We start from the raw sequence: 22,551 nt of genomic DNA on the forward strand, positions 1-22,551 counted from the left end.
GATTCTGTTGTCATCAAAAATGATAATGGCAGCTCATATAACATTTCCACCTTCTTGTGATTTGTCCTTTATTTTTTCTCTTATCCCTTTAAATCTTCCTTCAGAAACATTGTACTTCTTGTGTGCAGGTTTCTTTCCCCAGAAAACTTCTCCCCTCCCCCACAACTCTTTTGAGTACGTACCAAAGGTAGGCCGCAAACCATTCATCTACTTCTACATGATTACATGAGCTACAATCAGGTGCCTGGCAGAGAGTTAATTGAACTGTGTTCAAGCTATTTCTCTACCATTCTATTCACAAACAACAGCTCACAGTAAAAAATGAACACTTAAACCTTTCTTTGTGAGCTCTGAATTCTCTAGTTTTATTATGATGATCTTTTCTTCGTAAGCTGGTAGGCGCAAGCAAAATATTTTTGCATTCAGCGGCGAATGTTGGTGATTGAAATTTCATGAGATGTTCCTGACTTTCCAGTAATTACTGGAAACTTTGACCTTTCTGACAGGAAAACACAAACCCAGTCACACAACTGAGGCAATACTCGGTAGGCACACAATTTGATTAGAAGCCACTTGTAAAGAACTGTGTCAAAAGCCTTTAGGGAATCTAAAAATATGGACTCAGTTTGACATCCCCCGTCAATAGTATTCATTACTTCATGAGAATAAAGAATTAGTTGTGTTTCACAAGAACAATATTTTCTGAATCTGTGTTGGCTATTTGCCAATAAATAGTTTTCTTTGAGGTAATTCATAATGTTTGAACACAGTATATGTTCCAAAATCCTACCGCTATTGACATGAGTGATAATGGTCTGTAATTCAGTGAATTATTCCTATTTTCGTTTTTGGGTATTGGAGTGGCCTGTGCAAATTTCCAGTCTTTAGGTATGGATCCTTTGACGATTGAGTTGTTGTGTATGATTTGAAAGTGTGGAGCTATTGTGTCAGCATATTCTGAAAGGAACCTATCTAGTATACAATCTGAGCTGAGGGCCTTGCCTTTGTTAAGTGACTTAAGCTGATTTGCTACATAAAGTATATATACTTATAAGTTACTCGTATTGGCAGTTGTTCTTGGTACAAATTCTGGAATATTTACTGTGTCTCCTATGATGAAGTAAGTTCAGAAAACGATGTTTAGTTATTCTGCTTCGGTGACTCTGTCATCAGTAACATTACCATTGTTATCACGTAGTGAAGGTACTGTTTGCATCTTGCCACTGGTGTGCTCTACATACTGCCAGAATCTCTTTGGATGTTCTGCCAGATTTCAAAACACAGTGTCATTGTGGAAACTATTAAAAGCACTGAAGATTGCACTAAATTTTGCACTTCTGTAAAACTTTGCCAATCTTGCAAAGTTTGCATTCTGTTAAAGTTTGCATGCTTCTTCCATTGTGTTCTGATCTGTTTTGTGTACCTTTTGGGATCAGTACCATCTCTTATTAATTTATGTGGTACATCTTTCTGTTAAACTTGGCATGCTTTTCCCCTTGTGTTATGGCCTGTTTTGTGTACCTTGAGAGATCAGTACCATCTCTTATTAATTTATGTGGTACATCTTCCTCAATTACAATTGTTACTATTTCTTTGAAGTTAAACCACATGTGTCCTACACTTAATGATTAGACTGGAAGGAATGGAGACAGTACTTTTTTCTATCCTGTCCTGCAGTTTTACTCTCTGCCTATGTCTTCTCTCAGACTTGTCCTCTAGGACAGATTTCCTGTTGGCACACTAGCTTGTTTGAAGGACATTGATTATCACTTTAGGTACCTGTACAGTAGTATCCCCTGGACTGTGCAGGAAATGCACTATCATTGTCCAAGTTGTTATGTCCCTTTGCATGTGGAGGAATATGTGCCTGTCCGTTTGGGGGCATCAGGTCTCCACGCAGTAGTCATCAAGCCTGGTGGCCATTACTTTGGCTGGGTGATGCACATGCTCGAGCTCTTGTTCAGAACAGACCATGTCATGGCAGATTTGTCATGTGGTGACTAAATAAAAGGTATCAGTGGTGGCCGTGAGCTCCAACAATCTCTTCAGACAGATTTGAATGCTTCAATAGGATCATTACAGCCTCAAGAACTTTCAGTCCTTGCCCATGCCACAGAGAAAAGTAAAATCAACAGCACTGAAGAATCTTTCTCTCCTAAATTCCTGGTTTGCACCCAGACTGATGGGGAGTCTTTTTTTCTATCTAGTAAGCCAATGTTCTTTTTAGGCAATATCAAAAATATATTTGGAGAAATCTATTCTCTCAGAAACTTAAGAGGTCATTCTGTGTCAATCTAATCGGCAAATTCTGTGTATTCTCAAGTGCTACTCTCTCGCAAAAAGCTTGGTGACATACTTGTTATGACAACCTGAACAAGGTACAAGGTTTAATTTTTCACCAGGACTTAACACTGCAGACCTATGAAAAATTGTGTGAAAAATTGGAGAAGATAGGGGTCCACTTAGTACGAGGGTGGTTAGAAAAGTTCTCAGAATCACCATGAGAGGTCAGTGCTAGTGCAACGAGTTGTTCATGTGATACTCATTGGACTGTTGCCTGTAAACATGTGCCACATCAGTGCTCTTGGAAGAGAGCTGTGGTGGTGACATGGCTCTGTTGTTGTTCCCACATAGTGATTTGCGAAGGTGGAAAAAATCAAGATTCGAGCAGTGATTAAATATCCATAAAGAAAGGTATGTAAGCAAAGGATATTCATGTCGATTTCCAGGATACACTGAGTGACTCTGCTCATTCATATTCACCTATTGCCAAGTGGACAAATAAATTTAAATTTGGTCGGGAGAGCTTAGATGATGATCCTTGCAGTGGTCAGCCAAGATATGTCACTACTCCAGAAATCATTGCAAAAGTGCACAAAATAATCATGGAGGATCACCGATTGAAATTGTGTGAAATTGCTCAAACTTGTCAGATGTCATCTGAAAGAGTATATCACATTTTAACTGAAGAATGAGAATGAAAAAATTATCTGCAAGATGGCTGCCGTGACTCTCGACACGTGCCCGCACACGTGTGCCATTGCCATGACAAAATGTCACGAACTAAGTTATGAATTGTTGTCACTCTCACCTTATTCACCTGATATAGCTCCGTCAGACTTCCATCTCTTCCCAAAACTGAAAATTTTTGTTGGTGTACAAAGATTCACTTCAAATGAAGAATTGATAGCCGAAGTTGACAACCATTTTGCAGGCCTGGAGGAAACTCATTTTCGAGATGGGATCAAGGCACTGGAACATCGTTGGACCAAGTGCATTAATCTACAAGGAGACTACATTGAAAAATAAAAAAAAGTGATGTAAGTACTTCTTTTCCATTCCGTTCTGAGAACTTTTCAAACCACCATCATATGTTGTATACTTTAAGGTTTGCCAGACTACTAGGTTGATACCAGGCACTCATACACATAAAAAAAAGAATGCCAAGTCCAGGAATGTAAGATCGCCTTTCATATTTTGAGGCATAGGAAAAGTACAACAGCTTAATATTGAATTTTGTCACTATTGAAGCTAAGTCATCGCTAGTAACTTGAGTATTTACTCTCTCAATGCCAACATCTGGTAGGTGTGCAAGTAAATTAGTCCATAAGGGAGATATGCCCTTCCCTGTTGTGGCTGGTACAATACCATCTTCTCAACTGTCTGGAGAAACAGCATCTGCATATTGGCATCTACTGATGATGGGCAACCCTCTCCCTCAAAGTTTACATATCAGCAACCTGATACTAACTGGCTGAAGGAGTCATGAAATGTGGATCCAATAGCTCCCTGCTCCTTTCCATTTCCTACCCTCGCAGCGGATAAGTCCTCCCAAGAGCCTCAGTCTGTAAAGTAGTTACGGAGGAAAATAAGAAGTCTTGGGAGAGGCTACTCTATTGATTCCAGAGGTACCATATCCCCCTAGCCATTGGACTCAAAACCTGTGTCTATAGATGATGCTCTGCCCACACAGCTGACAGACAGTGATCCTGGTATGTGAGCTTCATACCTAAGCAGGACACACTTAACATGATAATTCAGTGGAACTGCAGTGAATTACTTTGTAACCGGCCAGATTTACCTGGGGACTGGACAGTGGTACATTTGGACACTTTAATCCGACAATTATTCTTCCCCCCCTGCCCCGTTGGTGCATTTAATGCACACTACATAATTGAGGAGTATAATGTCTTTTGGCCGGGGCCTTCTGACTGACCAACGTCTCGCGCACCTTGATCTGTATCTTCTCAACGATAGCACCTCTTACTTATTTAACTCCACTTATGGCCCTTTTGTGGCTATCGACTATACACTCTATTTCCTCAATCTTGTATTTTTACTACAGTGGTCGCTATATTATAATATTTGTGACCTGCCATGGTGGGCTCTCTGAAGGACCAGATGGCAACATGTATCTCTAACACCTTCATCCCCTCTCCATTAGAGTGTATCAACAAGGTTGTTAGCTATGTCTTCAGCGTAATCGTCAGACCCACTGGAACAGCTATCCCCCTTTCTAAGAGGCCAGTACCATTGTAGACCAAAGGACTGTCAGAAGGCCTGCAACATAGTCAGGTGTCACCCTTCACAGACCGCCCTCATCACTATTAAGGGAATCCAAACAAAGGCTTGCTATCTAATTAAACATGGTAAGAAGGAATGTTAGGTGCACTGTGTTGTTTCCTTAGGAACATGTCCCTCTTCATCTCAGGTGTGGGCCAATCTCTGTAGTCCACTGGGTTACCAAAGATCAGTAACTGTTCCAGGTCTTCTCCTTCATAGTGGTATTTCTACTGATTGTTCAGTTCTTATGGAACACATTGTGCCCACTTTCCAAATATCGACATGCTCTTCTTATCCAGCTACCTTTTGAATACATGAAATACAGATTGAAGACTTCCCCCTATGCTTTGCCTTCCACCACTGTGAATCATGTAATGATCCTTTCACAGACTGGGAAATGCTTCAAGTTACCTTTTACTTTTCAAGGCTCTCTACTTTATTTATTTATTTATTTATTTATTTATTCATTCATTCATTCATTCATTCATTCAGTTTTTACCCCTCAAATCATTCACAGTAGAATTAGTAAATCACTCATCTCACACAGATATAAGAGAATGGCATCTGTCAACACTCAGTGCTGAGTGTTACACTCTGCCTTATTGCCATCAATGGGGTAGTGACCACCACTGGACCAGCGGTTACCCTTGCGTTGTATGTCAATGATTTTTGCATTTGCAGTAGGTTGCAATCAAATAAGGCAGAAGATGCAGATATCATTCCCTCAGAATTAGTTAAATCAACGGGGTAAGCGGCAACGAAATGACTATTCAAGTTCATCTGTAGACTGTTTGAGTGTGAAGACATAGTATACCATCAGACTTTCAGATAAAAATCATATAAACAATCACACATCATTTGACAGACTACTGTGCCCTACCCTCTAATAAACTCTGTTCTATCACTGAGTTTACAGCTGCTTGGCACTCATTCTTCTGCTCCGACATCCTGTGTTGCCTTCACACCTGTAAGACTGGTCTATAGTTTTATCGTATGTAATCGGCCACCCTCACGTTTTGGTTGCAGAGCTGTACATTCGGTAGCTCACATCCTGGTGGTACGCCCCCTCTTCCTGATTCTCCATGCCAAGCATGGTCTTCCAGATTCTTTGCCTCTAATGTTGGTCGACGACGTATGGACAGTTGAACTTGTTCCTCATTTCCTCTGAGAAAATGGTCTTCGTTCGTAGATCTAAATGTTAAACTGCTTTCGAGTGGGGGCAGGATGGTTAAGTTTGGGGTGTCTCCTGCCACTTGCTGAGCCTGAAGAGCCTAACCCCTATCTTCTCTGCCAACCATCCTGGTCAGTCCTCATTTACTTTGTTTTTAATTACTTCTAGAAGTGCATATCCCTTTTCTTCTACTGCACCCTATTTTATTATTTTAGGGATTCCCCTTCATACAGCACTCCAATAAAAGGCAAGACATTAAAGATTCCCTAGCTTTATTAGTAGCTGATGATGATTTTGGAAAGGGGGAGGGGACTGCTACAAGATTTCATGCTACCCCTGAGAGAGTGGGTTCTGTTCCTATTTTCAACACTTTGACTATAACAGATCTGGGAGGGATGCCTTCCATCACATGCTGAGCCCTGCATGACTCTGAATTGCACCTCAACCACATACCAGTCTCATCATTTCTCTCACCTTATTTTGCTATAGTTGGACCTCCTAATGTTCATTAACTGTTTATCCTGTTCACCTTTACTTTTACAGACCACCTCTTAACCCAGCTACAAGGAATTATTTATTCTTCTGTGCCAGGTCTCCTCTTATTGCAGATGAGCCCCTTCTGTGTGTAGTTTGTCTAAAGGGGGGGGGGGGGGGGGGGTGGCAAAACGGCCCAACCCAACTCTAGTGCTTTTCTTTCTCATTCATTTCTCATCCATCACTTCGCTTTCAATGACTTGACTTTACAACTCGTGCTATAACCCCTCCAACCATCCAATCCATTTATAATTTTTCCCCTTTCTTTGTCTGTCCATACTTTCCTCATCTGACTAATTCTACTTCTACAGCTTTTGTGTATTGTTCTCTGTGGTTACTGTACTTTCCTTATTTTCACTCTATTATTTCTTGGGGCATCATCTTTTGGAGGGCTAATATATTCATTAGGATTCACTTCTGATTGCATGTCACAAGACAATCTGGGCCTGTGATTGTAGTGTATTTATTGCCAAAGAAAATACAATTCTGGCTGAATGGATGATGCCTGAAGTAGAAACAGGGTGCGGGGTGGGGTGGGGTGGGGGGGTTGTAATCATATAAATTCAATTATTTCTTTCGAAATGTGAAATAATGGTGGTGAGGATAAAAGGCGAGTCACATCTGATAATCAGATGCATTTATGTATTTATTTAACCTGATCTGATTGGGACCAACAAGACCTTTTTTTTACTTCATAGTTACGTAAGAAATAATATTAAAATGATTTGAGTGTATATAGTGACAATTTGAGGAAGTACTACTGACTATTAACTAATGAAGTTAATACTGACAGTACTACTACTACTAATAGGAGTATCAGTGGTAGTAGTAGTATTAGAAGTAGAAATAACAATAATGACAGTGATGATAGTGGCAGATATAGAAGGAATTTGTAGGTGTACAAGGTACATGTTTTCTTCTATAACAGTTTCTGGGGAAAGAAAATTTAAGGAGACTGCACCAGCTAAGAATACTGGGAAATGAGGAAGATCTCATTGGAAAGAAGGATGTACAAGGGTAACAAGTGTATACAGGGACAATGGTAATCATTATTGTTGCTTTAGCAGATATGTCAGTAACTGTCTTCACAAGCTGGAGATATTATTCATTTGTCTAATGTGCTGCGGGAGGTTATTCCAGAGTCATGTTTCGGCTACTGGAAAGACGTCGAGAAAGTGGCTGAATGATGGAATGGGACAGAAAGGATTTTGCTCCAATGGTAATGCGTGTTTCTGCCATGTTGTTAAGGCAAGAGCATTAAGTTCGAGTAGGGACATGGGGGACAGTATACATTGATAAGACAGTAGAGAACCCCGTTAGTGGAAATCCCTGCACTTGTCTGCACGCAGCCAGGATAGCTGTCCATATGATGTGGAATATGATCATAGAATCGAACATCACAGATATAACAAGCACAGGCATTCATAACCAGTTCCAGGTGCCGAGAGCTTTCCTGAGAAAGGCCTTGCAAGACAACATCACTGTAATCAATGATTGGAAGTATGAGTGTTTGTATAAGTTTCTTTTTCAGGTCATGAGAGAAAAGCTTTTTATATTTTTGCAGGGCATGGAGAGATGCTGATGCCTTTGTGCACATTGCAGTTACATACTCAGCCTAATTTAGATTTTTCATCAATTATTACTCCTACAGCCTTAGCTTAAGGAGAGAAGTTGATATTTGTCCCAGTTAGGGTTGACCAGTTTAAAAACAACAGTGACATTCATGATTATAATACCAGAAGAAAGAATGACTTACACTATCCTCTACTTAACCTGTCTTTGGCACAGAAAGGGTTAAAATGTGCTGCTGTAAAATTTTTTGGTAAAAAAGAAAATGTCTGACAGGCAACAGTAGCAGTTTTAAAAATAAATTGAAATCATATCTCCTTGACAACTCCTCCTATACTGTAGATGCATTCTTGAATAGGACTAAATAAATCTATACATATAATATATGCATTTTTCGCTATTTAAGGGAATGGTGTAGGTAATAAAAATGTTAAGCTTAAAAAATACTAACATTTGCATACAGTGAAAAGAGTGTAGGACCTATTACTAGGGACAAGAAAATAATGGTGTTATTTTAAGGCCAAAACCAGTGTTATTTTTTGCACTTTTCAGTGTTATTTATCAGTGTTATTTTCTGACAAGCTTTTTCTATTACCAGTTATTTATTTTTGTCATATTTAACCATTTTTCAATGCTATGTTGAAAATGGAGCTCTTCCTCAGGTAGGGTGGGCGAAACATGAGACAAGTGTAGAGAATAATTATTTTAACCAAAAATTTTGACACAAATAATTACTTAAAAACAAATACCAAAGGTAAAAATGAAAATAATTGTATGTTGCACATATTTTACTGAAGGCATGTTTCGTGCTTCTTCATGTTGAGCTGTGGAGATCACAGAAGCCGGTCTCCAAACCTTGTTTCAAGGAAATTTGAAAACAATCATATCAATATTAATTAAAATTTTCATAAGCTAATACTTGCAGAAAAATACTCACTCAGCCTTGAATACTACAGGGCTATTGGTATTGCACACAATATTGTTTATTTGCAAGGGTTGGCAGCTAGCATACACAAAACAGTTGTCCTGCCATTGAATGGTCTTTGTAAACTTGACTAATAGCTTAAACACAAGCATGTAAAATATTAAAGTGGTTTGAGTGTTTAAAGGGAGTACACCTTTCTCTTTGTTTGGATGATTTGAGAATGGGTTCTGATACGTGAAACCGGTCATCAATTAAACAAAAGTAACTGAGCTGTGCAACTTTGGCTGTTTTTTACATCAAACTGGTTAACTCAAGTTGCTGTCTTGTTATTAATCAAGGATGCTAGAAATCCAAAAAGATGAATTTTGTAGCTGCTTATTTCCATAGCCAAAATTAATGCTGTTCTGTAAGGTACCTGCCTCACCAACCATTCGGAACTCATCACGTATTCAGAAATAAACACCCAAATATTTCTCTCATTCTTCAGTCCCTAATCAGACAGAAATGTTAACAGCATTTATTGCAGAACATACTTGTATTACACGTTCGGATTTTTTCCTTTACTTTTACTGTAAAAAGTGGTAGGGCCATAAGCTCAATGATTGATGATGGTGTTGGCAGTGTCTGCACCCAGCTCCTTGACAATGCTAAGATGGAAAAATATATATATTGGCATGGAAAAAAATATACAGGGTGTTACAAAAAGGTACGGCCAAACTTTCAGGAAACATTCCTCATACACAAAGAAAGAAAATATGTTATGTGGACATGTGTCCGGAAACGCTTACTTTCCATGTTAGAGCTCATTTTATTACTTCTCTTCAAATCACATTAATCTTGGAATGGAAACACACAGCAACAGAACGTACCAGCGTGACTTCAAACACTTTGTTACAGGAAATGTTCAAAATGTCCTCCGTTAGCGAGGATACGTGCATCCACCCTCCATCGCATGGAATCCCTGATGCGCTGATGCAGCCCTGGAGAATGGCGTATTGTATCACAGCCGTCCAGAATACGAGCACAAAGAGTCTCTACATTTGGTACCGTGGTTGCGTAGACAAGAGCTTTCAAATGCCCCCATAAATAAAAGTCAAGAGGGTTGAGGTCAGGAGAGCATGGAGGCCATGGAATTGGTCCGCCTCTACCAATCCATCGGTCACCAAATCTGTTGTCGAGAAGCGTACAAACACTTCAACTGAAATGTGCAGTAGCTCCATCGTGCATGAACCACATGTTGTGTCGTACTTGTAAAGGCACATGTTCTAGCAGCACAGGTGGAGTATCCCGTATGAAATCATGGCAGTGAATCGAGGAAGTACAGTACATACTGACGACACTAAAATGAGCTGTAACATGGAAATTAAGCGTTTCCGGACACATGTCCACATAACATCTTTTCTTTATTTGTGTGTGAGGCATGTTTCCTGAAAGTTTGGCCGTACCTTTTTGTAACACCCTGTATATTAGCATGCAGTGGGACACAAACCTACATCCATTCGTATCGTAAACCGCGAAACTATCTATTACATTGTGGCTTACTCATTCGGCTACAGTCTCAAGTTTCAATGATCACAATGCTTCAAACCTTACATCGTTGCTGCATTATTAACCGTATTTTATGAGCAGGGTGATGCATTTGTGATAGATTTTCATTGTGCCATTGCTTTGAAATGGCATGCTGCAGCACATACACTACAAAAGAAATAAGTTATTGAAATTCACTCAGTAGTCGTTCATTCGTGCTTGCAAAAGTTGATGGTCAGAAGGTCACTAGTGACATCACGACTGCAAAAAGTAGTGCGACAGTTGAACATGGAACATTTCAACGTTAAATATGTCACTGACATCGTTAGTTTTATAACACTTCTTATGAGGACACTGAGAAATTTTGTTGAAAAACACTTATTTTGCGTTACTTCCTTAAAGACCAACAGATTAGCATTACTTCCTTAAAAACTGCTGAATTCACACAATTTCTTAAATACCACCAAATTCATGTTATCGTTTAAATGAATTTTTCATGTCCCTACCCATTACTGAACCATGGGTGACGCCTGATACTACGTGACTTTGTTGCTGGACATGATGCTTTGCTGGCAATACATCAGGTGTGAGCAAAACCACTGAATTGCACTTGGTAAGAAATTTAGGCTACCAAGTGTGGCAAGTAAAATGTCAAAGTCAACCGTGTCAAAGGTTTTGCTGAATTCTAAGAAAGCACATGATAGTTGTTTCTAAGGCCTTGGACAATGTATGGTTGTAAGCAGAGGTGCCAACTTGAAAATATTTGGGGGGGGGGGGCAAGAATCATTTTATTAGGTACTACATTTGACAGATAACTTTGCGTTTTCATCTACATGTTGGACACTCCAAACCAGTCCTATTTGCAGATGACACCAGTGTATTGATTAGAGGTGGAAGTAGAAAGGCTCTTAGGCTGTATGCTGAAGTCACAAATGAAAAGGCAAAATTAAAAATCTATTAAAACCAAATGTTTCTTTGGAAAACCAAAAAATTAAGTGTCACTGAAACAAAATTGCTTTGTTTACTTACAAGACAATCTGAAATGGAATTCCCACATCACATTCTTAAATTCTAAGCTATCTAAAATCACCTATGCAATGAGAATTATACGGAACAACACAAGTGTGTTATGACATTATATTCTTGGGAAATTCCCCTCACAGCATAACAACTTTCAAAAAACAGAAAAAGATTGTGAGGATAATGAAAAATGCAAACAGCTGAAAATCATGCAAACTACGATTAGCTGACGACTAGCCCCTACCCCTCAACTCGCGGAAACATCAATCACAATGTCATTTCAGTCGGAGTATAGGTCAGTAGTGGTACAAAACAAATATATAAATAAAGTTGAAGAAACATACCTTAATTTTTGATGGCAAATGTACTCCTCCTCAGATCATTCCTGCAAATGAACTCGTCACATATGGCATCAAGGCGAGTTTCATTGATTCATCTCTATGGGCGTTGAGAAGGGTGATGGCATTGAGACGATCCTACCTCACTATAGAACGAAGATACATTTTCACCCTCCGCAGACAAGAAAACGATCGCTCAGTGGTGCAGGACGTTACTGGAATCATCGGCACTACACGTATGAATTTCACTAGTTCAGGCAGTAGATCAAACAGGTGGTTTTCCTGTTTTAGGTATTTCACTATGTCATCCAACAAACTAATACTCGCAGAATCACTACTTTGGATAATCTCATGAAACCTGCTTCAGTGGAGAAGCAAGCATTCTTTGTCTATATCTGATTTGTAGAAAGATAAAATATCGAATGAAGTTTGTTATCGCCAAGAAGAAATTGTTCAGTTTGATTTACATACATGAATGATTGAGTTTTGAACCGTGATTCCAAGAAGCTGATGGATGTATCCATTGTTTCATAATACAATCTTCTATATTTGTCACATACTTCAGTGAATGTTTCTACAGATGAATTGATAGAGTCATCGTATTTCTTAGGGACTTTTCTTCTACGGGGTAATTTTGGGGAATCAACATCCATATCTTGACATTTTGAAGTTACTTCATCCCAAAATGATTCAAAATTGTTTCTCGTAAATTTAATAGAAGTTACAAGAGTGGAAATCATCTTATTGGCCTCCTCTAAGTGTAGGGATTTCCTCTGTAGTGCTATGTTTACGGTATCAATGTGACCAAACAGTTTTACCAAAAGTGATAGCATGAAAAAGAAATCATATGTCTGCATATTAATCAAAAAGCCATTTGCTTTGGCCCCAGTGTCTGAATTGTCATTTCTTGAAACATTTAGAAAAAATTCCTGAAGTTCTGTATAGTTGGACAAAACTGAAGACATTGCCAAGTATCTTATGGCCCACCTTGTAGGACAGAGTGGTTACAAATTTGTAGAGGCATCTGCATTCAGGTGAGCAAAAAGATCTAATCTTTTAGGTGAATCTCTCACAAAATGTATTAAGTCCTTCATAACATTCAATGCATTTTGACATTCTGGAACTGCTTTCACAGTGTCTTGTAGTGTTAGTTTTAAACAGTGTGCAAGGCAGTGCACAAACACAGCTCTCTTCTCCATTTCCATAAACTTTGCCTGGACACCATTATATAATCCGGCCATGTTAGCTGAACCGTCAAAGCATTGGCCACTACAGTTAGATCTAGGCAAATCAAATCGTCTTCAAATGTCGATAATAATATCAAACAGAGCCTTAGCTGTGGTACTTTGTATTGAATATAGCCCTAAAAAATATTCTTCTATCTCTAGCGAAGCATCAACAAACCTTATACAGATACTAAATTTCTCTTTGGCGGCTATGTCTGTTGTTACGTCTGCTATTATTGCAAAATACTCTGCACTCTTGATATCCTCCAATAATTTTCTAAGAAGTGTATGACTTAAAATGGCGAAAATTTCGTTTTGCACGTCATGGAATGTCCATTTGTAAGTTTTGCTCTGTAGCCATATTAAAATTAGCTGGTTATCTTCACATCGAAGGCATAATAAATTGTCAAAGTTACTTGTTTCATCAGTATGCCCATGTATTGCAAGCCCCTACACTGCTAAATAACAGAGGGAAGATACGATTTTTAGTATACAAGCTCAGTTTTCTTTTATTTGTGTCAGTTTTTCTTTGGAAATCTGGCTAAATACATTGACATTCAATTTTAAGGATTTGAATTTCAGTACAGCTTCTCTGTGGCAGCCCTATGCTTCATGTGGTTTTAACTTTTCTACCCCTTTCTTCCAGTTCGAAAAACCAGTTTCAATGAAAGTTTTTTCCATTTTGTGAGAAAACTGAAAACGATTTTCTTCAAATACCTGTCTGCAAATTTTGCAAAAAATAACATCTTTTACCTTATTGTAATTGATCCATGCAAATTGCTGTTTCCAAGAGAGCTGATAACAGTGTTGTTTTTTTCCAGGAACAGTGTTTTTTTGTCACCGCCACAGTTCCGTCACTATCTGTGTCTTTGTGAGAACACACAGCACCACTAACACTGGGTCTAGATTCACCATCACTAACACTTGCCACATTGTCACATTTCTTCCTAATTATAAACTTGTCCATTTTAAACTGGACAGTAAGGGATGAAAGATTAACAACTGAACCGAGTCACAGTAAGGCTAACTGACCACTGGCGATGCCCAGCTCCGGAGTATTTATCAGTACTGTGCGCCTAACAAGAAGTAGCCATTTAAGAATAGTGTTGATTATTGCCAGGGCTGGCTCTATGGAGGGAGGGAGGGGGGGGGGAACCGTGCCATCGCCTAGGGCGGCAGATTTTTGGGGCGGCAAATCCATCTTGCGTAAATGAAGGAATGTGAGAATAAATTGGAAATACAAATTATTCATAAAATCAAGGGTCTTATTGAAAATTATCTATGGTACAGAAACAGTGTGCTCCGATTTACGAAAGAAATGTTTCCTCCAACAAAAATGGCTTAAAATGTATTTCACTGTAAACATATCACTGACTGCTACTTTGATCTTAAAGACTTATTCACAACAAAGAGACAAATGAGTGCGATATGTGAAAATAAGCCGTCATGTATGAAATATATTGTGGGAAAAGTTGACTATGTCGAAAGGGGGGGGGGGAGGGGGGGGTTGCACTTGACATGTTCGTCCAGGGCGGCAAAATCCATGGAGCCGGTGCTGATTTGTGTGGTGTTGTACCTAGTGATTGTCAATAGAATTTACAAAAATGAAGAGTCTTTAACGTTACCAAGTCCTTCTAGCGATCGCCATAAAAATTGGTGTCACTATTGCTCATTAGTTTCTTTTAGAAACTGCCAGCAGGCTGCTGTGGGAGGAAGTGGAGCTCGTCCTAGCAGCCACAGCGCTGCGAGCTCATGGTCAGCTTTCGTTCCCCGCATACCTCCGTACAGTAAAAAAGTGCGAATAGTACAGATGCAGGGGACAAACCCTGTCATAACAGTTCGTCATATGCAGAGGTTGGAGGAGTAACAGAAAGGAATACGCAAAAGCTCGTAAAATCAGTATTTTTTTTCCCCTACATAGTCATTACATACTATTATGCAAAAATGTATGTGCAAGTTTTAACAAATTTCCCAGTAAAGGATGAGGAAGGGGGAGAGAGCGGTGTGAAATGCATGTTTGAATACTGGGGGGCGGGGCGAGGTCCCTACTTTTAACTATTTGGGAAGCACAAAGTACCTTGCCCCCCCCCAAGTCGGCGCCACTGGTTGTAAGTATTGTGAAGTACTGGTTCAGTTCTTTGATTGGGACAGTTGGATCAGCTGCAGCTTTTACTTTACCTGTACCAGGACTATGCAGGTACCTTGAAATCTGTATTGGCAGAATACATGAGAAACACGAAGGATGTTGTGTGTAAATTTCTTGATCATGCAGTGGTTACAGGGGAGACCCACACGAGTTGAAAGAGTGCCATGGGCAAGGATTCATGTAATACTCTAGTAAATATGTTATCCAAATATTACCTTGAGCAGTTTGGATGGTAACATTTTGGATCAACAGCTGTTAAATTGACTCTTAATTTGAATTCAGTTCTCCCAAAGGAGGGAACTGGTGAAAATACAGTTGTCATAATGTGAATGACTATGAGTGTTAAGAATAAATGTTAGGGAAGGTAAGAAAATATTGGTTTAGCAGATGTTATGAGAAACAAATTGCACTTTACCTGAGCAGTCAACATCAAACATTTATCACTGTAGATAAAAATGTGGAATATCAAAGTAAAAAATTTGAGATTATTGAACAATATGCTGTTGACATGTATGTGCTAGACAAGTTTGTGAGAGATGGGAAAGACCTGTTTGAAAGTTGCTTTAAAAGTTAAGAGATCATTATTACAGATTTAAATGCAATGCCAAACTGTCAAAATGAGTGCAAGGAAAAGCACTCCAAAAAGGATTCATTGTATCTGGAAGTAAAATTCCGTCTAACAATCTCACAAAAATCCTAGAAAACATTGGTCTTACGTTAAAAGTCTATAAATAGCTCAGTGATTATTCTAGTAGAACGGTATAAAATGGCCAAAAACCCTTAATTTTGTCTTCTAAAATCGTTTTGCCTAGGTAGATCATTCCACAGTTCCGTCTATTAATTATAACACAAACTCCAAAATTACAGGTTTTGATAAGGAATTGCAGCATAGAAAACCAAACAGAATTTTGCTCATTTCTTCCAGCAGCTGCAAAACTTCCAGCTGGGCCAAGAAGACCTCCTGGTGAGTTTTGACGTGGTACCTCTCTTTATGAGGTGCCACTAAGAGACTCCCTAAGCTTCATAGGAGCAAAATTTGACCCAATGCTAATGAAACTGTTTGAATTTGTGCTTATGTCTTCCAACTTTCTATTCAACAGAAATTAGTAAAAAAGCAGCCCTGGAGTCGGCAGTCTACAAAACCTCATTTGTGTGTTTATCAGAACCTCAAATTCAGGATGAAGATAGAAGAAAACAATCAGCTTCTCTTTCTGGATGTACTCATCAAGCAAAGACAAAACAGCACACTATGACAAGCATTTACCATCAACCAGCAAATACAGATTTGTACTTGCATGCCTCCAACTGTTATGTCCCTTCACAACGAGAAGGTGTCCTAAGTACACAAGTTCACAGAGTGTGTGAGATCACAGACCATTATAGTCCAACAAACAAACTGCAGCACTTACAGGCCGTGTTCCACACAAACAGTTACTTGTGACCAATAACTGAGACTGAAGTCATACTGGGATCAGTTAAGGATGACCTAGAACTCTGGAAACTGGCAGTCTACCACATCTCCTGCCAGCATGGGAAAATTTGTGTAGGTCAGAGCAACCAAATAGTACAGGAGAGGTGCACTGAGCATAAACGCTACACAGACAATGAACAACCAACAAAATCCACTGTGGTGGAACAATGCATCTCCTACGGACATGCCATATATTTGATGGCTCCAAGTTGTTGCAACAAGCCAGAAAATTCTAGGACTATATTCTAAATGAGGCTGTAAATATCGAAATACACAGCGGACTAATACATAAAGACAACAGCTTTCAATTAAGCAAGGCCTGAGTTCGAGCCTTGAGCTTGATCAAAGCACAAATACAAACCATATGGAAATCCGCTCCTGTTATAACAACCAAAGAAGATGAGGATGCATTGTTACCTCACCGACAGACCCCTTCCTGTGACACTGACCACGGCACTATCAAGGACCATGGATCAACCTCCAGTGTCACACTTCTCTCACTGCCGCACCAGGTCCATGTCCAGAGGCAGCCGACTGGAGGTTGCAGGTTGCAGAAGGGGGGGGGGGGGGGGGGGGAGAAAGGATATAAAGATGGTGTGCACCAGAAATCAGGGACATCTGAAATGGCAATAAGTCAGCTTGCCAAAATAATACACCTTCTGGATGATGCTAGCTGGCTGAATAACTGAGGAGAAATATTCAAGATCAGATAGAATAGTTCAAAAGAGGAAAGGCATCTGGACCTGTTGGGGTATCTACACTACTGGATATGTATATTATGCAGCCAAACTTGCTATCCTTACAGCAGTTCATTGTAGATCATATGAGAAATTAAACATTTGCAAGTGATTAGAAAGAGGATTTGGTCATTCCCATACATAAGATGGCTTGTTACACAGGCGCACATAACAGTATACCTCTATCACTGCCTCTGATCTGTTTTAAAGTTATGAAACATGTTTTATGCTTATATAGTACTGTGTTTCTGGTGGGCTATGAGTCTCTTTGTTAGGAATCAGCCTAGATTTCAGTAACATAAAAATTGTGAACCTGTGCTCTATTCATCCACAAGGCAGTAGATAGTAATGCCCTTGTTGCTGTAGTGTTCATTTTGTTGTGCAATTTTTGCAGTTGTCTGCATTGTTGCCTGGTCTACAATGTATGAGGCTACAGACTGCTGGTCAAGGTTGTGGTTTAGAACTTAATAACTTGCATATTGTTCACAGTGGAGAAAAAACTTAATTTGTGTTCTTAGGGCATAGCACCCGAGTTCTTAAAATGTCATTGTTGTTCATGGTACGCATAAATGAAATGGAGGATAATGGTGGAGACTGTTCCTGGACAGTTCCTTAGTACAAATGAAAGTCAAAGGAAAATTAGAGCAAATTGCAGAAAAATGCGCATAGACATGCAAGGTGCAGAAACTGGCAGTTGACCTTAATCATAAACAAATGTAATTAATTGTGATTAAATAGAGAGAAAGACTCATTAGTGTTTAATTAAATGATAGGTGATAAGTTCATGCTTGAAAATGTTGATAGTACAACAATAGGAGACTGTTTCTGTTATGACCTAAAGTGGAATAATAGCAAAGCAGTTGTCCTACTAGAATTCTTGTACGAATGCTAAAGAAATGTAATGTGACCAACAAAGAGTGAAAGAGCCTACAAAATTTTCCTTCAACCATTTCATGATTAGGCTGTTGCTTATCTGCCTGGAATGCTAACTATTATCTGTTTTCAGAATGAAATTGTCACTGTGCAGCAGAGTGTGCACTGATTTGAAACATCCTGGCAGATGAAAACTGTGTGCTGGACCAAGACTCGAACTCAGGACATATTGCCTTTCGCGGGCATGTGCTCTACCAACTGAGCTACCCGAGCATGACTCACAACCTGTCCTTACAGCTTTAATTCCATGAGTACTTCATCTCCTACCTTCCAAATTTCGCAGATGCTCTCATGCAAACCTTGCAGAACTAGCTCTCCTGGAAGAAAGGATATTGCGGAGACATGGCTTTGCCACAGCCTGGAGGATGTTTCCAGAATGAAATTTAGGAGACGAGGTATTAACGTAATTAAAGCTGAGGAAAGCTGTGAGGACGGGTCATGAGTCATGGTTGGGTAGCTCAGTCGATAGAGGAAGGCAAAGGTTCGAAGTTAGTCTCTGTCCAGCACACAGTTTTAATCTGCCAGGAAGTATTATTGTGTGTTTCATAATGATTGATTTCAGACTTTTAACTCATATTGTAGTTACCTAATTTGACAAACATTGATGTGTTGTTCCTTGCCGAAATTGTGGAAATATATTCTTTAATTTAGAACATGAAAATTACATTTTACTTGAAAATGGGATGCAATATATAGTAATATTGAAGAGAGAGAGAGAGAGAGAGAGAGAGAGAGAGAGAGAGAGAGAGAGTGCCTTTTTGAGCATTTTTTGTTGAGTGTCAACTCCAAGGAGTCATAGAAGACAGACCATAATTATGCGAGAAATTTCCTTTGCACAGTTTATAAAGATAGAAAGTCTTTTTTTCCCCCTATTTGCACGCAAATCTTTGTTTCACCACTGTGAAGTCAAATGCAAGACACTGCGATTGAGCTTATCATTGTAGCTATTGTGGTGGAGAGAGCCCAAGTGGTTGAACTTTTTAGGTTGCATGATATGTCATTACAGATGAATACTTTCCACTCTAGTCAGTTAAGAATTTATAAAGCAGTTGTGTTAGTAGCAGCAGTCTGTGTGGGGTGTTTTCGGAGTGCTGCCTCTGTTGTCATGTGTTCTATTGCTGTTGCGAGTAGAGGAAAATAAAATGGGAAATTGCAAGTGAACACTTGATATACAATCAGCACTCAATAAATGAACAGTGAAATACATTGTACATTTTTAACAGTAAATGAAAAATTGATTAGCTCGAATAAATTTTGTGAAATAAATGATGAGTGAAATAAAACCTATCTTAATCGTTTTGCTGCTGATTAAGGTCTCGCTCTTGCTATTGCAGTCATCTACTTGGATCAGCAACCATTCTATTACTATGTCAAGATTGTGGACCTTGTGTGAACACATGTTTTGAAGTTTGTGCACATTACTTACTGAATTCCTCCAGGCGCTTTGGGGAACACTTACTGGAATGGAGCGACACTACTGGAAAGTATAATTTATATTAATATTCTTGCTGGCCTTTGTTACCTTGTTCTTGGCAAATATCCAAATAAGATCAGTAGCATCAAATCTGCAGTGACCATAGACAACCACAGAAGTTTAAATTCCTTGTTCACTGAGAGCAGTACACTTCCCAGAAGGTATTCGTGTGATTTTAAATATGGTTGCAAGTGTTCCAGTAGGCATTAGTAAATTCCTCTCATGACATGGCTTTAGATGGTAGCTCATTTTTATTGCTCTCCACCCATTCAATAACAGAACCCTTCCTTCATTTCATAGATGGATTTTGTAATAATGGATTTATTGATACAGAGCGTAATCTGTAATAACTGCAGATCTATTGGGGATTGTTGTGAATGCTCCCCCCCCCCCCCCCCCCCCCACACACACACACACACACACACACACACACACACATCAAATTCACTTGACAGTACTGTTACTAATACAAAGTTATTTGAAAGCTCTCTTTACTGGCTGTGATATGGAACTGTTCACACCCTTCACTCTTTTCTTTTTTGGTCCCACAGCAAGTATGCACACTGATCATTATGGACTTTTCACAGCTTTGTAAAGGACATACAATTTCACCAAACTATAAAGCAATTAAATATATCATGAGAAAAGTCCAACTTGAGTACACAGCAAAGAATGACAACAAAAGTGTTTCCTACCCAAGAGGAAGCCTCAATGTAAACACTGCAGCAGTAAGCAATGAAATGGAAATACAGTTCGGAGGTCTGGCAACATAGCAAACACAAGCTGATGACTCAAAGAGATACAAAAGTAAATAAACTAAACATATGATGTGATTTCTGTTGATTCTTGTGCATAAAAAGATCACAGTTTGAAAGGTAATGACAGAGCTTGCATTTACACTTTTCGTTTTGTTTGTATATATCGCCATTAGGAGAATTGTGGCAATCTGCACTCACTGTTGTTAAGAGAGAATGCTTAATCAGAAAGCAACAAAAACGCACCTTTAAGTAGAAAATGGTTGTATCTTTGTGCAAAGAAAATTGTTATTGTAATTGCAGTCAGGCTTTTGTGACTCGCCAATGTTGACACTAACAAAAAAAATGCTCTAAGAAGCATGTTTTCTCTTAAATATTACCATGTACGTCACCCTCTCTTCAACTAAAATGCAATATTTATAATCACATATAAAAGTAGACATTTCCACAGTTCTGGCAAGGTACAAACACATCAATGTTCATCACTTGATGTAAACATAATATGAGCTCCAAAGTAGGGGGTCGATCATTATGAAATAGATAAGTAGGTTTGATAGAATGAAGCAGGACATTTCATCACAGTTCATACAGTTGCCCCATCCAGCTCCAATGTCACATACTAAGAGAGATACACTGAACATCATTGGAAGGTTTACTGTTTACTGAAGAAACTCCAAAAATCGTCAAGCAACCCATGACCAAAAATGTTCATGATGGCAAAATCTGAGAAATTTCAGCTCTTGCAGATTTTTACTGAGAGTTGTTGCAGAAATGTTCAAATGCATTTATGTTCTGTTTCAAATTATTTCTGAGTTAAATGGGTGTAAAGATATTACTTTTTTCACTGGTGTTTTAGTTCTTTGGCAGAGATATCAGTGTGAAATAAGGGATTCTGATCCAGTAAGGGACCGAGTCATTAGTTGTGGTTATATATGTAGTGAGATAACTGTGCCAATGGCATAAGAGAATCTATGAGGTGTTGTTTGTGTGACATAATAAATACATTTATTATGTACATAGTTGTCCACCCTGCAGCTGAGAAGTCAGCATGCCTGACTGGCTTGTGGATGAGGACCCAGGTTCAGTTCAGTTGTTTTCCTTGGTGGGAAGGCTGCATTGGGATGCACTCAGCCTCATGGTGGCGATTGAGGATCTGTTTGAGTAGGAAGTAACAGTTCCAAGTTTAGAAAATTGAAAGCAGTCTTGAGATTGTGATGCTAGCAGCAATATCATCCATACCACATCTGAATGACGATACTGGTAGAGGAGGCATTGCAACTGGTAGGTACTGAGTGATCCATCAGTGTTTGGACGTAGAGCCCATATATATTTCTGCGCAGAACCTTGGGGCACTGCTTTAAACAGCTATGGTGAATGTAATGTCTTGTGCAAATAAATAAAATTAGTTCTTCAAAATCTCTGCATATTTTGTCATCTTTATCAGTTAACTGTCATTGTGATCTTTGGCCTGAAAACTGATTTGGTGCAGCTCTCCAATCCTGTCCTGTGCAAGCCACTCCATCTCAGAGTAAGAACTGTGGCCTATACTTGGATTAAAATAACTTTTTGATTGATGTTTCAGCAAGGAAAGTGGTAAGGGACAGCCGTCAGCTTCTTTCTTGAGAGCCACGTGATCACAGTGCTGCCTGTTTTGCAAGTGCAAGCAGAGCTTTGTCAAGCATGGAATGCAGCTCACCGGCAACATCTTCCCTGTCACTGCAATCTGTCAATCACAAAGTTATTTTATTGAAACTAAACATCTATCAGAAACTGCTTACTGTATCCATGCCTAGGTCTCCTTCTTAGAATATTTATCCCCCACACTTCCCTCATTACCAAATAGACTGTTACATGATCCCTCAGGATGTGTCCTCTCAAGTGATCCCCTCTTTATGTCAAGTTCCCTAATTCCATCAAGTATGTCCTCATTAATTATTCAGTATACATGGTGTATATGCCCTGGGAAATCCGGGAAAAGCCAAGGAATTTTTTCATCCGGGAGAAAGTGGAAATAACCTGGGAATTTTTAAGAATTCTGGGAATTTTTCATTGTTTTAGGTTTCAGTTAAATTTTAGTAATTGTGACTGATAAGAATTGATTCTCTAACAAAGAATATTGCTATATCCTGCTACTTCAGAATAATACTGTGCGCAGCAAAAAA

The 22,551-nt window shown here is 39.1% G+C and overlaps 1 protein-coding gene across 1 annotated transcript in view; it reads left to right on the forward strand.

Annotated features, from left to right (window-relative positions):
• The window catches only part of LOC124789327 (gem-associated protein 5), a 366,866-nt gene that overhangs the window by 312,041 nt on the left and 32,274 nt on the right, over nt 1–22,551 (forward strand). The window lies entirely within an intron of this gene.

The sequence above is a fragment of the Schistocerca piceifrons genome, chromosome 3 (genome assembly GCF_021461385.2).
Source record: "Schistocerca piceifrons isolate TAMUIC-IGC-003096 chromosome 3, iqSchPice1.1, whole genome shotgun sequence".
In the NCBI taxonomy this organism is placed as follows: Eukaryota; Metazoa; Arthropoda; class Insecta; order Orthoptera; family Acrididae; genus Schistocerca; species Schistocerca piceifrons.